The following is a 16,707-nucleotide window of genomic DNA, read 5'->3' as shown; positions in this document are numbered from 1 at the left end:
TATAGGGCTTTACGAAATCAGGAGCAGCATAGATATGCTGAATGACAATGGTCTCTTCCCCAGAGTGTGGGAGTTCAAAACTAGGGGGCATATTTTTAAGGTGAGAGGAGAAAGTTTTAAAAGGGCATAAGGGGCAACCATTTTACACAGAGACTGGTTCGTGTGTGGAATGAACCTCCAGATGAAGTGGTGAATGCAAGTACAGTTAAACATTTAAAAGACTTTTGGAAAGGTACATGAATAAGAAAGGTTTGGAGGGATTTGGGCCAAATGCAGGCAAATGGCCTAGTTTAATTTGTGAGTATGGGCAGCATGGCCTCGTTGGACTAAAAGGTCTCCATGCTATATGACTCTGTGACTCTATGACTATGACTCTAGCTTCTACCTTTTACTTAATGTGCTTTTACAGTGTGTAAGCATGAAGCTTAATTGTTAAATGTCATTCATTTTATGAAGGTAGTGGATTCTTTCTAAGTTACAATTCCATAATTATTTTTGATTTTTCAATTTCAGATAACATTTGAGTTTTAAGTAAACCCAAACCACAATGCAATGTCAGTGATGACTCAGCAGGTAACAATCTCACCCCTAGGGTCTTAGCCCAAGTCCCACCCTGGGGTTCAAGCACAAAAATCAAGTACTGTGGGAGTAATGCTCTCTAGAGATGCATTCACTCTGATAAGAGTGTCTTGTTTTACAGATTTGTTGCACATTTTAAATATCACAGAGCAACACAGAGATGAATTGTTCCGGCTGTGCAATACATTTATTTAGAAGAGTTTTAATCACAAAAGACCTTACAAATCAGCTTTGAGTAACTTATGTGGTGTCTTTTTACTTTGCTGTAAGACCACATCCAGGCATAAGCATACAAGCACATTGAGTTATAAGATTAATTTGGTCAAAGTTAAAACAACTAAAAACAAGCTAACGTAAAGACACCCTAGCAGCTCTCTCAGAGAGGTGTAGGGTATGCCATAGTGCTACTTTTGAATAAGGGCAAAGGTCTTCTTCCTGGTATCCTGACCAAGGTGTATCCAACAATGAAAAAGGATTTCTGTTCATCATGAAATTGCTGTGTTTGGAAGCTCACTGTGATAATACAGGCTGCAGCATTTCCTGTATTACCATAATGACTACACTTCAAAAGAATTGTCACTGTTTGTTAAATTATTTGTGATATCCTGAAATCATGAGAGATGCTATCAAAATAAGGTCATGGCTGAAGAGTTTGCAACAATCTTCAGCCAAAGGAGTCAAGAAGATGATCAATGTCAAGTAGCTTTAAGGCTGACAGATGCCATTCTTCAGCTTGTTCAATTCACTCCAAGAAATGATTGGGGGCATTGGATACTGCTTTTGCAGCATTTGTACTGAAGATTTGTGGTCCAGAACTTACGGCACTCCTAACTAAGCTGTTCCAGTATTGCTGCAACATTTTCATCTAGCTGACAACACGGAATATTGATTAGGTATGACTGTGTACAAAAGCAGGACAAATTAGTATACCGCCCCAACCATCTACTCTGGATCATCAGCAAAGTGATGGAAAGTATCATAATAGTGCTATCAGGTAGTATTCGCTCAGCAATGACCTGGTCAGTGATATTAAGTTTGGGTTTTGCAAGGCCACTCAGCTCCTGATTTCATTACAGTCTCAGTTTAAACATGGACAAAAATGCTGAATTCTAGAGATGAGGTGGAAGTGGCTGCCGTTGACATCAAAGCCACTTTACACACGAGTGTGGTATCAAGTGACTCTAACGAAGTGAAGTTGCTGTGAATCAGGAGAAAACTATCTACTGGTTGGAATCATATCTGGGACAGGTTGTGGTTGTTGGAGGTCAGACATCTCTGCTTCAGGATATCTCTCCAGGAGTTCCTCAGGATATTTTCCTAGATCCGATCTTCAGTATCTCTCCTTCAAAAGATCAGAAGTGGGGATGTTCATTGATGATGATTCTTTCTTCCACTTTCAACTGGCCAAACATGAAGGGAGTTTGAGTTTTACCTAAGAAAACAGAGTGTTGACATGGAATTTCATATAGAGTCATACAGTCAGAGTCAGAGAGATGGCCAGCATGGAACCAGAACTTTCAGCCTAACTTGTCCATGCTGACCAGATATCCAAAATAAATCCAGTCTAATTTGCCATCATTTGGCCCATATCCCTTTAAACCCTTCCTATTCATATATACCCATCCAGATGCCTTTTAAATGCTGTAATTGTACCCGCCTCCATACCTTCCTCTGGCAGCTCATTCCATACATGCATCACACTCTGCATGAAAAAGTTGCCCCATAGATCCATTTTAAATCTTTCCACTCTCACCTTAAACCTATGTCCTCTATTTTGGACTCCCCACCTGACATAATGACATTATCTATTTAGCCTATTCATGCCTTTCATGATTTTATAAACTTCTAGAAGATCACCTCTCAGCCTCCGACACTCCAGGGAAAACAGGCCCAGTCAATTTAACCTTTCCATATAGCTCAAACCCTCCAACCCTGGCCATATCCTTGTAAATCTTTTCTGAACCCCTTTAAGTTTCACAACATCCTTCCTATAGGATGGACAATTTCACGCAGGATTCCAAAAGTGGCTTAATCAATGTCCTGTACGGCCACAACATGATCTTCCAATTCCTATACTCAATGCACTGTCTGATGAGGACAAGCTCCCCAAACAGTTTCCTCCCTTATCATGTCTACCTGCAACTCTACTTTCAAGGAACCTGCACCCTATGGTCTCTTTGTTCAGCAACAGTCCCCAGGGCTTACCATTAAGGGTATAAGTCCTACCCTAATTTGTCTTTTCAAAATGCACCACCTCACATTCATCTAAATTGAACTCCATCTGCCACCCCTTGGCCCGTTGGTCCATCTGATCAAGATCCAATTGTACTCTGAGGTAACCTTCTTTGCTGTCACTACACTACCAATTTTGGTGTCATCTGCAAACTTATTAACCACATCTCCTATGTTCACATCTAAATTAGAAATCCTTTTTCTCCTTCTCTTTTGTCTCTGTCTCCCTCTCTCCTTGAGGCCTCTCTCTAAAAAGACACCGTTTCCTTTATACAGTATCTGCTTTACCATTCAAGATTCCTGCTCAGTGCCCTCCCTCACCATTGCCACCTGCTATTGGAGGCTAAGTCAAACAAGCACACTGGCATTTGTTGAAACATATAAGATTCTGTGCAGGCTTCACAAATAAATTCTGTGAGAATCTTTCCTCTCATGAGGAACCTAGAACTAGACAGTGCACTATAAACAACTGAGCAGTCTCCCATTCAAAAATGATGACATTTTCTTTCTCCTAATATTTGGAATTCTCTTCCACATTTATCAGTAGATTGATTGAAAAGAACCAGACTGGGTTTGACAGACTTTTGTTTGACCAGGCACTCAAGGGTTATGGGGCAAAGGCAGGAAAATGGAGTTAAAGTCACAATCAAATCAATTATGATCTTATTGAATTGCATGCACATGGAGCTAATTACAATGTATAAGCTGCTCTTCATAGTAAAGTTTGCTTCAACAATCTTATTTAGGCTTTTTAAAAAAAATTCATGGGCTAGCTTTTATTGCCCATCCCTAATTACGCAAAGGGCAGCTAAGGGTCAACCACATTGCTGAGAGTCTGGAGTCACGTGTAGGCCAGACAAGGTAATGATGGCAGTTTCCTCCCTAATGGGCATTAATGAACAAGATGGTGCTTCTCCTGACAATTGCCAATTGTTTCATTGTCATCATTAGACCCTGAATTCCAGATTTTTAATGAATTCAAATTACCATGGTGGGATTGAATGCAGGCAAACAATAGAACATTCCATAGGTCTGTAGTTTACAGTCTCCAGACAATACCACTCGGCCATTACCTCCCTGTGGTAGATGACAGTGCCTGTTTAGCATACTTTTCAGGTTACATTAATATCGGTACAGATATTGTTTCAGAGATTTTATGGAGGACCACTGATTATGTCTCACTTCTTTGAGATCCTCAGCTGTTCTGCCCACAAGTCCACACGACTTCATCATTGTGGGTAGACATTCTGGCATTCCTCAGCATTAACCCTTTTGGGCCTGTACACAACACAGAAAGTTCAAAGACAGTGAATGGCCTACTTCAGCTTTTATTTCTTATGTTCCAATTAGTATAAGGCTCCCAGCAAATTTTGCACGGCCCACCAGTGTAGCTAGAAAAAACATCACCAAATGAATTGATTTTGTATTATCACGAGAGGCTTGTTTATTTGTGTGCATGCAGCACCTCTTCAGCATTATGCAATTTCAACGTCTTGTGCAAAATTTTGTTAGGCAAGTACTGAGACAATGAATGACTGCAGTGCGGGGATGGAGCCAGTTAAGTAAATTGAAACATTGAAAAGCAAAATGAACAGAGTTCAAGACTTGATGCCACTCTATTCCCATCCATCCCTCAGGGCTTAATTTCCTTTCATTTCTTGCTCTCGTGCATGCTTGCAGCTGTTGCATCAAATATTTTGCAGAAATTACTTCAGTGGGCTTAATAAATAATAATTAATACTTACATTAATCCTGTATCCAGAAGTAAATTAATTAAAATATGACAATGATGTAGAAACAAGTGACCACTTTAAGCTGCATTCAGTGTTTTTCTTTGGAATTGTCTAAACCAGAGACCTGGGAAAATTCAGTCATTAACAGCATTCTAGATAATGATCAATGGAGTTTTTCTTACTAAAGGAATCTAGTGATATGGAGATTGGACAAGAAACTGGAGTTGATGTAGAAGATCAGCCACAAGCTTAAAGAACTGTGGATCAGGTTTGAAGGGCAGTGTGGTTGTCCCAGCTCCTATTTTGGATGTTATTATTTTCTGTGCATTGTTTCAATAAACTTGAAACTGCTGTACGCTGAGATTTTCCACCCAGCTACATTAAGCTAGACTCATCAAAACCCTCAAGCTTATTAGGAATTTTAATTTGCGTTGATACATATTCCATTCCACTCATGCTTAACCTTCTATTGATGTTAAAATCAGCAAATTAGCATGCAGCAGTCAACATTCTTCTACTTCTGCATTAACAATCATGGTTAGCTTCAGTTGTTGCTGAAAGAACCATCATGCCCACACACAGGACAATTCAGTCCACAGGCATTAACTTGGGTATTTTAGCAACTTGTCATGCGACTCTGCATGTTACCGCAGCTCCTTTGCACCATCAATCTCTGAAGTAAAATGACCAACTTCCCCAAATGGCAACATGCTCAAATCAAAATATAAATAAGTTGACACTGTGTTTGAAAAATATAAACTAAGGAGGTCCAAGCTCAAAACTTTCACTGTAATTTGTGACACAGATCTGGTGGGAGAATATCAACTATCAGTCATATACTTAAACAGCCAAGGTGATGATCATCTATAGATACATGATTGTCATTAAAAAAAATCAAAAATTGAATATTGCAAATGCTGTTTGAATGTGCATAAGGGAGTAAGAATCATGCAATAACATGCCAGAAAGGGAGAAATGTTACAGTGAGACAAAACATGAGAGTGAGAGAGAAAGGAAGTGCACAATGACATAGAACTTCAGAGGGAAAGAACAAGCACCATGAGATTGAACTTCAGAAAGAGTGGACACTGTGTGACCAAACATCGGAGAGAGCAGATACATCGAGACTGAACATCAGAGACAGAGATAAGGAGCACAATGAAATTGAACTTCAGAAAAAGTGGTCACAGTGAAACTAAAGATCAGACAGAAGGAAGTCACAGTGAAATTGAACATCAGACAGAGAGAAAAGGAGAACATTTTGAAACTGAAATTCAGACTAACAGAAGCCACAGTGACATTGAATAACAGAAGCAGAGAGAGAGAGAATGAGAAAGATCACAGTGAAGCTGAACATCAGTGAGAGAAAGGCAGAACATAGTGAAAGTGAGACAGAAGGTACAATGAGATTGACAGAAGAGAGAGAGAGAGAGACATTTCAGGGTGGGCACAATATCCTTGGCCATAAGATCTTGGCCAGAAGAGAAATTGTAATCATGAGACTAAACATCAGACAGAAAGGGGGGGGGGGGTGCACAGTGAAACTGGACATTGTGAGGAGAGGAATTGGGAGGACATACTGAAGACGAGTGGGACATTGGTGTGCATACGTACAGATTGACACAAGGTGTCTAAAAAGGTATATGGAATATGTGCCTTCATTGACTGAGGCACAGAACGCAAACCCACACGGATTATGCTGGGCCTCTGTAAAATGTTGGTTTGGCCACAACTGGAGTACTGCATGAAGTTCTGTTCACCATAGGAATGATATGACGGTATTAGAGCAGGTGCAAAGGAAATTTACCAGGTTGCTGCCTGGGCTGAAGGGTCTGAGCTAGGGGGTAGATTGGATAGGCTGAGGTTGTTATCCTTGGAACAACAAAGGTTGAAAGGGTTCTGATAGTGGTGTTTATGTGGGGCATAGATAGGATGGACAGGGAGACTTGTTTTCCATTAACTGACGTGGTCAATAACCAAGAGGCATAGATTTAAGATAAGAAGTGGAAAGCCAAACGGAAATTTGGGGAGAATTTTTTTCTCACACAGAGGGTGGTGGGAGTCTTCATCTCACTGCCTGGAAGTGCAGTAGGGTTAGAAACTCGATAACATTTAAGCATTATTTAGATATCCACTGGATTCCCCAAATGAGTTAGACAACATTGGCTGAGTTACATGAGCATATGCCATATACGTGGTGGGTGGTGTTCCCACTTGCAATGGTAGTATCAATGACTTGCAGAAGTTGCCATGGCAGGGTTGTGTGGTATTGTGGTCGATGCTGTCCTGAAGGCTGGGTAGTTTGCTGCAAACAATGGTCTGTTTAAGGTTTGGTGGTTGTTTGAAGGCAAGAAGTGGAAGCTTAGGGACGATCCTGGAGAGATGCTCATTGTCTTTAATGACATGTTGAAGGCTGCGGAGAACACGGGAAATTATTGGACAATGAAGGGTACTCGATCAGTCTTATCCTGTACTGGTTTTCTGAGGACGTCATTGTGGTTTCTTGCTGCGGCACATAGGAACTGGCAATTGATGAGTTGAGCATCATATCCTGTTCATCCGTGTCCTGAAGAATGTCCTTCAATATCTTTATATCTTTAGGTATCTGTCACATTCCTCTTCATCTGAGTAGTTCCTGTGTCTGCACAGATCCTGTATATGCACAGAGCTTGTCTGTAAGGGGTCACTTCTCTAGTATGTTTAGGGTGGAAGCTAGAGGAGTGAAGCATTGTGAGTTATCTGTGGGCTTGCAGTACAGTGAAGTACTGAGGTGTCTATCCTTGATGAAGATGTCCAAGAATGAGACTGATTCTAAAGAGTGGTCCATAGTAACTCTGATGGTGGGATGAAACATGTTTAACATCAATTTGTAATATTCATTTGTGATTGGTGATTAGTCATCAGTGATTCCTCACCATGAGTCCAAAGCAAGAAAATGTCGTCAATATATCTGTTGTGTATAGCACTGATCAGAGGTCTTATGCAGCAAAGAAGTCTTGCTCGAACTTGTGTCTGAAAATGTTGGCACATTGGACAGAAAATTTGATCCTCATGGCTTTTCTGTGTGCCTGGATGAAGAACTGGTTGTCGAAGACAAAGGCACTGTCATCAAGGATGAAGTGGATGAGTTGTGGGATAGCGTCTGGGAATTGGCATTTGGTGGTATTGAGTACTGATGCTGCTGCAGCAATGCCATCATCATGGAGGATGCTGGTGTCGAGTGCCGAAACGGCCATTGTAATGAGGAATTGCCATGGATTCGCCATAGAATCCCTTGTGTGGAAACAGGCCCTTCAGCCCAACAAGTCCACACTGACCCTCAGAGCTTCCCACCCAGACCTATCCCCCTATAACTTACCTAATCTACACACCCCTGAATACTATGGGCAATTTAGCATGGCCAATCCACCTAGCTTACATATCTTTGGGCTGTGGGAGGAAACCCACACAGACACAGGGAGAATGTGCAAACTTTAGGTGGCATGGTGGCTCAGTACTTAGCTCTGCTGCCTCACGGCACCACGCACCCAGGTTCAATTCTACCCTCGTCGGTGTGTGAAATTTGAACATCTTCCCTGTGTCTGCGTGGGTTTCCTCTGGGTGCTCTGGTTTCCTCACACAGTCCAATGATGTGCAAACTAGGCGGATTGGCTGTGCTAGGGATATGTAGATTAGGTGGGTTATGAGGGATGGGTCTGGGTGGGATGGTCTGAGGGGCAATGTGGACTTGTTTGGCCGAAGGGCTTGTTTCCACACTATAGAGTTCTATGATCCACACAGAGAGTTGCCCAGAGGTGGAATCAAACCCAGGCATGTGAGGCAGCAGTGCTAACCACTGAGCTGTTCCTAATTAAACTAGTCCGTGGGCGCTGAGTTTCTATAAGAAATCTGTGGCATCGCGACAGAAGCTGGGGACACCACCACCACGTACAAAACAGATACTAACGTGACTTGGCTAATGTTGTCTATCTTATGGTATATTGGCAAGACCATGCAGACACTAATGGATGAATGGACACCATGCAACAGTCACAAGGCAGGAATGTTCTCTCACAGTCAGCGAACACTTCAGCAGTTGAGGACTTTCAGTCTCTGATCTTCAGGTAAGTGTCCTCCAAGGCAAACTTTACGGTACAGAACGACGCAGAATCGCCAAGCAGAAGCAAATAGCAAAGTTCTGTACCCATGAAGATGTCTTCAACTGTGATCTTGGGTTCATGTCGTGCTACATGTGACCCCACCACACTATTCTATATCTGTAAAACCTTCCTTACTTTCCTGTTTTGACATAACAACCTTGATAAACTGTTATGAACTCTCTACCTTAATTAGTTTGTACAATTTAGATTGTGTATTACTCTGGTTAGAACCTCACCATGCAACTCTTATACTTATCATGTTATTCTAGTTACTTAGTTTGTCTCCAGGGCGACCTTATTTTTAATTTTTGTAAATATTTCTCTACCTAATTTAATCAGATTATAGGTCATCCCATCGTTTGTTATTCAGCAGTTGACACTTTACTCACACCTTCTAATGCTCTTGGCCACCTGCAGAGACTTATTATTCAACACTCCATTCATACCAGTTGTATGATCTCTTGATCTCTCTGCCCTTGATCTCTGCCTATAAATTCTGTGCCTGTGTGCTCTTCTCTCTCACTTCACCTGACAAAGGGGCTGTGCTCCAAAAACTTGTGATTTCAAATAAACCTATTGGACTTGGTGTTGTGTGACTTCTAACTTTGTCCACCCCAGTCCAACACTAGCACCTCCACATCATTAACTTTGGAAAGGGAGAGAACTTCAGACAGTGAGAGAGTTCACAGTGTGACTGAACCTGAGAGAGAGACAATTTAGTGAGTGGCTAAATATCAGAGTGTAAATACAGTGAGATTGCGTATCAATGAGATTTAACAAAAGGGAGGGAGAAGGCATAGTGGACTTGAATATATGAGAGGGAATGCACACTGAAAATGTATATCAGACAGTAAGAGAGAGGGAGATAACACTGAGATTGAATGTCAGGGAGAAAGAAAGGCACAATAGGATTGAGCATACGAGAGTGAGTGGGACTGCACAGTGACTGAACTTCACAGACAGAGAGAGGGAGTGTGTAGTGAAACTGAACCTCAGAGATCACACAATGAGAGTCAACATCAGAGAGAGGGTGAAGGTGAACATAGTGAGACTGAACTTCAGCAAGACAATGATCATAGTGAGATTGAATAGCAAAGTGAGTCAGCATACTGATACTGAGCAGAACAGAATGGCAACATTGAGACTGAACATCAGAGACAGTACAATTAAACTGAAAATCAGAGAGAGCTCAGTGAGCATGAACTAGTGAGAAAGTGGGAAGAGCATAGCGAGACTGAACTTTAGAGAGTGCACGGTGAGAATAAACATTAGAGACCACACAGTGAGATTGAACTTCAATGAGCAAACAGCAAGATTGAGAGAAAGGGAGGGAGAAAATGAGAGTTAGAAAAGAGAGTGAGGCTAATCATCAAAGAGAGAGCACTACAACTGAAGATACAGACAAAGCACAATGTAGATATTTATTATGGCTGAATATTTTATGAGTATTGGTCATAATATTTACCATAAGTATAGATACTTGTCTTTTATTAAATGCATGCTTTACATATTGTTTAATATATAGAATATAAAAGATTTACATGGTATATCTAGCAAGCCAAGACAGCGGTATGAATTAGGCCTGTTTCAGTGACAGCTTCATTATTGATTTTTTTTCTTAATGGTATCTTACAGGTTTTATGGAACTCATACACTTCCTGGGTGACCTGGTCAAAATTATTTTTCTCATGCTAGAATATTTATATTTCTTTTAATTAACTTGTAAAATTATAAATGAAACTGGTTCCATCTCCCATGAAAGGGTAACTGACTTTGTCAAACTGTTACAGTAGTTGCGTCTTCAGCACTCCTTTGCTATACATTTACCACAACAACTTCCACACTGGCATTTGTTGGCCCCTGCAGCTGCAAGCAGTCCTGACCAGAGGAATTCCAATTGGCCTTGCCAATGAATATGCTGGATTTGGGGGAGGATGAGGAATTCCTGAAAACGTAGGTGGCACCAGATGATCAGCAATGAAAGGAAGGGAGAGTAGGTCAGACAGCTAGCAGCTGCAAAACCCACAAGTTCATGTTGGACGTGGGCCGTGTCGCAAGCTGAACTCATGAAAGAGCGAAAAACTTCACTGACATCTTTTGAGATTCCTCCAATCTCACTGAGTTAAACTGTTGAATTGCATCTATTTGGGGCAACTTCAGAATGAGATTGGATAAATCACTTGGCATTGATGAGGACACTGGAATTAACAATGGCATATCAGCTCAGAAGCCCTGCATTCTCTTCTTTAGCAACATCTGGAGGCTGATGCCAAAATTAGAAGAGCTGGCACACAGTCTAGACAAGCAACTGTCAGACTCACCAAGTCACGCAATAGCCCAGATACCACCACCAACATTATCATCCCTTGGTATGATCTATCCTACTGACTGGGCAAATTCATTAGAGATAATGGGAGGTGAATGTACACCGATATAGAGTCAAGAGGGAGTTGCCCTCATTGAATCTGGACATCATGGACTCCAATGGCATCAGGTCAAACATGACCAAGGAAATGTCTACCACATTCCAACCTTCAACTGGTCAGTCAGTACCTATCTTTGTTAAACAGCAGTTGGAAGAAGCACTGAAGGTGCTCTGGTAAGTGTTCATCACTGAGAATGACTCAGTAGCATCACTACTGGCCAGTCTGGTTTGGCTTTGAAGACACTGCTACACTGGGTTTCTGACAGTTGATAAGAATACCAAGAAGAGAGAAAGTCCTACTTGATCTCATCCTCACCAATCTACTAGTCACAGGTCTATTAGTCCAAGGCAGTATTGGCAAGAGTGACCATCGTACTGTCCTGGTGGAGACCCAGTGAAGTCCATTGTGAAATTCCATTCTCGGTAATGATACTTTTTATTATGTTGTATGATGTGGCCACCCAGATTTTGAACAGATATAACAGCTCCCAAACTCCATGAGGTGCACTTGGGCCATCAGCAACAGTATTCAATCGCAATATTGAACTGTTAACACCTGCAATCTGTAACCTCAATGCCTGGCATGCCTAAGCACAAAAGAAGATGGCTCTGTTTATTGGAAATCAGCAGGTCAGCATCACTGAAGTGATTCCAATTCCAGACTCAGCCAATTGCATACATTCCACATGATATCATGGAATGGGCTGGAGACACTGGATACTGAAAACTCTATTAGTCCTGTCAACGTTCCAGCAAGAGTACTGAAGACTAGTATTACACTTGCTGTGCCCCTAGCCAAGCCGTCGCATTTCAGCTACAACACTGGCAGCTACCGGACAATGTTTAAAGTTGCCCAAATATGTTCTGTACACAATGAAGAATTTCAGAGGGCTTGCTCAGAGCAGCACCAGGCGTACCTAAAAAGGAAGTGTCAATCTGATGGGCGGCAGGGAGGCTCAGCGGTTAGCACTTTTACCTCACAGTGACAGGGGCCCAGGTTTGATTCCAGCATTGGGAAACTATCTGCATAGATTTGCATGTTCTCCCCATGTCTGTGTGGGGGTCTGCTGGGTAGAGTCTGGTTTCGTCCCACAGCCCAAAGATATGAAGGTTAGGTGGATTGGCCATGGTAAATTACCCACAGCATTCAGGGATGTGTAAGTTAGGTGGGATAGGTAAGGGAAATGCAGGATGATAGGGTAGGGGGATGGGTCTGGATAGGATGCTTTTCAGAGGGTTGGGGTGGATCCGTTGGATCAAGTGGCCTGTTTCCACAATGTATGGATTCTCCAGATCTATGGATTGATGGAGCTACAACACAGATCACTTGCATATCAAACAGTGGAAGTGAATTGTGATACACAGAACTAAGTTATCCCAAAACTAATGGGTCAGATCTAAGCTCCTCAGTCTTGGCATATCCAGCGTGAATGGTTGTGGACAACAAAATAACTAACAGAAAGAGATATCTCCACAAATATCCCCATTTCTATGTGAACAATACCCTCTGATTCCACTGTTATGCCCGTCAGCCAGGGCTCCCTGATTCAACCAGCTGAACAGCCCCAATAAGGGGACTCAAATTCTACAAGGTTAAACTGGCTGACCTTGTTCCATATCTCTGCCTCAGAGTCCAAGGATATAGGCCCCTTCCTTTTTTTTGTAGCTCCTCCTGGGGCATATTAGCACTGGGTCAGGTTTTAAACCAGAAAACCGTAAGACATAGGAGTGGAAGTGAGGCCATTCGGCCCATTGAGTCCACTCCGCCACTTAATCATGGCTGATGGGCATTTCAACTCCACTTACCTGCACTCTCCCATAGCCCTTAATTCCTTCTGAGATCAAGAATTTATCAATCTAATAATACCATTCGGCCATTCCTTTTCACTGACTGAGACATTAATGATGTCATGATGAATTTGTATCCAGGCTGTGGCATCAGGAATATTGTGAAGCAAATGATGATAATGGGGCAGAAGACGACAGTCAAAAAACTTTAAGACTGTGATAAGAATGGAATCTTAATAATTTAAACAGTGATTTAGATGGGAATTTTTTTAAAGGCTGTAGCCTTAAGGTTTTATTGAAAAATTGTGGAAGGTTTTAAGCCACGGAAGGCAAGTAAATGTCCAATTTGCTTGTGAAAACGCAGGAATTTTTCAATTTAGCTGCAGAAGGCAGAAGCTGCTATCTTGACCACAAAAAGACAGGATGATGCATAGTTACTTACCATTTAGACCACCAGGCCATTTAAAAGTTTAAAGGGAAAAAATGTGATCTTGTGCAGTTCAAAAGCTTACAAAATGAAGACAATAAAAATAACAAAGGAATGAAACTACTATTGGTCACTTCCATCATGTGCAGAATTAGGATGCAGTTCAGATAACAAAAATCTGAATGCTTTCTCGTGCAAAGATTTCATGTGATGGAACCAAAACCACGGTAGCATTTGTGCAGAAGTCACACTGTCCTCAAAAAGGGGCAGCGTGTAACACACGGTAGCTCATCTCTTGCACCTACAGTGTCTAAAAGAAATTCATTCTCCTCTTCAAGCAACAAAGGTGTTGAGTTGGCAACATCCACTGTGTCCATCTCTGATTCCGAGTTATCTTTAATGCTTGACAGAGAGAGGGAACTCATGGGTTCCAGAACAGTTGGAAAGATTGTCAAGGAGCCAGGCATGTTTTGCTCTTGCACCATTCGCAAGTTTGCAGTTTTCATATAGTTCACATGCTTGTCCAGGACCATTGTACCGACCTGAACTTCATACATCATCCATGCCTTCTATCCATTCACAACCATTGTCATGGTTCCTACACCAAACTTCGTCCAGGGAAGTAAACCATCTCTTTCAATTAGCACAGTCTTCTGTCTGACATTGGTGTTCCTGATGCCATTTCAGCCTTCAACCCAGGTCTGGGAAGGTTAGATTTAGCCTGGTGTGGACTCTTCTTCCCATTAACAACTCTGCTGGAGATATCCCTGTAGTTGTATGAGGGATGGTCCTATAATCAAATAGAACTGAGATATTTTGATATCTAGTGAAGCTAGAGGCTGTCTCTTTAAGGCTCCCTTCAAAGTTTAGGCTGCTCTTTCTGCCAGACCATTGAATGACTGATAGAACGGAGCTGTGCATTCAAATACCATTCAATTTTAGGAAATACACAAATTACCTGCTGGTAAATGATGACTCTTTATTTGTGACCCACACTTTCAGAAGTTTGTGTATTGCAAAAGATGCTCACAGTCTTCCTACCCTCATCCCCAAGTTTAACAAATGAATGTTATACATGTCCAACCACCTTGAGTGGGCATCCACAATAACTAAGAACATTGAGCCCATGAAAGGACCTGCATAGTCGATACATAACCAATTCCAAGGTCTAACCTAACCTTTCCCATGATTGTAGGGGAGCTGCTGGTGGTAATTTTTCTCTTTGTTGGCACTCTGGGCACTGCCAGCCAACACAGCTATGTCTGCATCCAATCCTAGCCACCAGATATACCTTCTCACCAACATCTTCGTTTTGGATGACATTGGTGGAGCGCCACCAGTATCTGGTGGTGAGATTTGCTGGGGACAATCACTCTTGTTCCCCATAGTAAATGCCATCCTCTACTGTGATCTGGTCTCTCAGGGTCCAAAAAGGTTTCAGTTCTGGTTGTGATGGCCTTTTGGTTTCCCCCATCTGTTTCCAGCTGTTTCAGTTTTGCCAGGACCGGATCTTTCTGCCCCTGAAAGTCTGATGTTATCAGCTGCAACTAGAAGCATGTCCAGAAAATTTAAAACTATTACAGACTCTTCCAGTGGAGGGATGTATCTGCCAGCGGGAGGCGGCTCAATGCATCTGCATTTAGTACTTGGCCTCCCGGATGGTGTTGCAACTTGTAATTATATGTATTTAGTATGAGGCCCCACAGCTGAATTTTGTCAGGAGGTATGGGTTGCACTGCCTTTTCCCCTTTATGTAGATCTAGCAGGGCTTTGTGTTCTGTTACTGTTACAAATTTACATCTGCAAAGATTTTGGTGGAACTTCCAGACTCCAAATATGACCGCCAAATCTTCCTTCTCTATCAGGGCATTTTTAATACTCTGCATTAGCAAGATCCTGGATGCATATGGTATTGGGTGTGCCTCTCCACTGGGCCACCAATGAGCTAATACTACCCCAATGCCATAGGGAGAGACATTGCATGTCAATACCAGATCTCGCTTGCGATCAAGTGTTCCAACTCCTTAGACGATGACGGCTGTTTCTTCATTTCCTTGAAGGCTAGGGCATGGCTATGCATCCATTTTTTAAAAGAGTTGATGCAAAGGTTCCCAGGATGGAGGCCAGGTTACGTATGAACTTTACGTAAAGCTAAATAGCCCAAGGAAAGACCTAAGCTTCATCTTCATCTTCATCTTCCAAACCATCACCATCACCATCACTTCATCTTCCAAATGGATTTAAGACATAACTGTTGGGGTGCCTGCAACATGTTTATTTTCCTTCTAAGGCAATAAGCTGCCTGGCAAAAACATCTAAGGACTATGTCCAAGCTCTCCAAGTGCACCATATTGGTCTTCTCTGTCATTAGTGCATCATATGGATATATGGCAACCTGGGGTAAGCCTTGCAAACTATTCTCTATCGTTCACTAAAAAAAATGCAAGTTGCATATATTGGTAGAAACCTTTATGGGTATTAATTGTAGCATCTATTTAGGAATCCCGATCTAACCATAATTGCAAGTACACATGGCTCATGTCAAGCTTCATGAAGGACAGTCTCCCGCCAGCTTTCCATATATATACTCTGTGCAAGGGATTAGATATTTATCCAGCTGTGAAAAGAGGTTTACCATTGGTTTTCAATCCGCATAAAGGCGAACCGACATGTCAGACCTCACAGTTGGTGTGACTGGCGCTACCTGTGGCACAAACTGTACTGGTTTTTTGATTCCTTTGCTTTCCAGCCTTCTGACTTCTGCCTCTACTTTTGCTCATAAGATAAATGGCACTGGACAGGCCTTGCAGAATCATGGAATTTCTGCCTTGTCAATAAAAAGTGGACTTGACTCCTTTGATAATCCTTAGACCTTCCTGAAAAATCTCCAGGTGTTTAATTCAACTTCATTCAGGCAGTTATTTTCTAATTAAAAAATGCAAAGCCAATCAAGGTGAATCTTTCTTAAACAATTTCACCTCATCAAGCTTGGGGCCAAAGTTTTTACTACAGCCAGTGGTAACTGAACTAGCTGCTTCTCAAAAGAACCAAACTTGTACCTTATTCTGTAAAGGTTCCTCAGTAGAGGTTCTCAGTCTAGCCGAGATCTTGCACAAATTTAAGGGTTGGAGTCCAGAGTGAATTTTCTTAAAATTCTGGTTCTCCAATTACTGAAACAGCTGCACCGCTATCAACCTCCAGTGGAACTGGGTGACAATTTAACCAGGCGTTTATTTTGATTGGTTCTGATCTAGATATAGCTGAGCAATGTAACTGTTTCCAAACCAGATACAAGTAGATTTTCCAGGGTGTGCACTTTCCTAGATGCTGGTCTGAGTTCTCTTACTCAATGTAGGTCAGTGGGGATCTTTTGATGTCTTAGGT

The sequence above is a fragment of the Stegostoma tigrinum genome, chromosome 3 (assembly GCF_030684315.1).
Source record: "Stegostoma tigrinum isolate sSteTig4 chromosome 3, sSteTig4.hap1, whole genome shotgun sequence".
Classification (NCBI taxonomy): Eukaryota; Metazoa; Chordata; class Chondrichthyes; order Orectolobiformes; family Stegostomatidae; genus Stegostoma; species Stegostoma tigrinum.
Note: the sequence above shows the minus strand (reverse complement) of the source record.